This window comes from Mustela putorius, unplaced genomic scaffold, assembly GCF_011764305.1.
Source record: "Mustela putorius furo isolate JIRA1106 unplaced genomic scaffold, ASM1176430v1.1 tig00003909_pilon_pilon_pilon, whole genome shotgun sequence".
NCBI lineage: Eukaryota > Metazoa > Chordata > Mammalia > Carnivora > Mustelidae > Mustela > Mustela putorius.
The window spans coordinates 4,669,572-4,671,408 of NW_025422057.1; the positions used below are offsets into that span (position 1 = coordinate 4,669,572).

General features: G+C 42.9%; 1 pseudogene; it reads left to right on the plus strand.

The window, feature by feature from the left end:
- Positions 1–219: 219 nt before the first annotated feature.
- On the plus strand, positions 220–1,070 carry LOC101684895 (annotated as a pseudogene).
- The last annotated feature ends 767 nt before the right edge of the window (positions 1,071–1,837 follow it).

Below are 1,837 nucleotides of genomic sequence, written 5' to 3' on the forward strand. Positions count from 1 at the left end.
GGTAGTAAAATGAAACACAGTAGAGATAACAAGCATATCTTCCTAACAGTGTCTTAACCTATGTTCTAGCCTTACCATTAAAACACTGTGAATAAGGAAAATTTAACATGGAAGGAAGTCCTTGTCCATGTAAAATATATGACTAGAAGTCGGAGTGATAGTTTTTTTGTGTGAGACTTTGAGCCTGGCATGAATTCATGGCAAAGAGATTTTGGTTCTTACCACTGCTCTGCAACTCAGAAGGACCACTGAGGAGACCACATTGAGAAAAGGATGACCCTAAGCAGAGTTCTGATTCTGGGGACTCTTGCCCTGACCACCATGATGAGCCCTGGTGGCAGTGAAGACATTGTGGCTGACCATGTTGGTTCCTATAACATAGACGTCTACCAGTCCTATGGTCCCTCTGGACAGTCCACTCAAGAATTTGATGGAGATGAGGAATTCTATGTGGACTTGGAGAAAAAGGAAACTGTCTGGCGGCTGCCTGTGTTTAGTACATTTGCAAGTTTTGACCCACAAGGTGCACTGAGAAAATTGGCAATAGCAAAACAAAACTTGAACATCTTGACTAAACGCTCCAACTATACCACTGCTACCAATGAGGTTCCTGAGGTGACAGTGTTTCCCAAGTCTCCTGTGAGTCTGGGTCAGCCCAACACCCTCATCTGTCTTGTGGACAACATCTTTCCTCCTGTGATCAATGTCACGTGGTTGAAGAACAGGCACTCAGTCACAGAAGGTGTTTCTGAAACCAGATTCCTCGCCAGGAAGGACCATTCCTTCCTAAAGTTCAGTTACCTCACCTTCCTCTCTTCTGCTGATGATATTTATGATTGCAAGGTGGATCACTGAGGCCTGGATGAACCACTTCTGAAACACTGGGAACCTGAAATTCCAGCCCCTATGTCAGAGCTGACAGAAACCGTGGTCTGTGCCCTGGGGTTGTCTGTGGGCCTTGTGGGCATTGTGGTGGGCACCGTCTTCATTATCCAAGGCCTGCGCTCAAGTGGTGCTTCCAGACATCAAGGACCCTTGTGAGCCGCACCCTAGAAAGGAAGGAGCACCGCATGCTCACTGACCAGAGCAGGAGCGTGAACTTGATAGGTGACCTAGCACTATTGCCTGGCTGAGTTCGTCATATTCCTTCTCTGTCCAACGTTGCCCCTCTCACCTCTTCTCTAGGATTTAAGGTCCAGCTACATCCTCTGAGAGCTCACATATCCTTTGGAATTCTGTGCCTTGAATGTCTGATTTTTTTTTTCTTTTCTCAGTTTTTACTTACTGTGAGATCTCTGGGATATTCCACCCAGTTACCTGATTCTTTGTAACCCTGATCCAGAACTCCCATGGAAATAATAAATTTCCCTTTATGAAGTCTTCTAATAAAATTTTCCTTTCTTTCATCTCAGAAAAAAAAAAGATTTTGAATAGCATCTGGCAACAGGAAGGTTTATGTCACAACCATGGAGAAATCTTGATTAAATGGATCTTCCTTATGGACCTTCGTAATTCCTTCTGACAGGTCTGATTCAAATTACTTTAATGTCACCCATGGAAGAAGGTTAAGCTTATTGACAAAAAGTCACTATCGGTGTGTGACATTTATTCTCTAACCATGAATAATCAAGTGTTGACTACAGATCAGTTCACCTTCCATTAAATCACACTTTCTTCTGAAATATTGAGACTATGTGTGACAAAGGTGGATAGAAAGAGAATGTTTAATTGCAAAAACTTTCTGTGATGCTTTAACGTCATAAAGATGTATTTATGTGCAGTCTAAACGAGCCACCTACAACCTGTTAATTACACAACACAAGTATTATCATCTCCC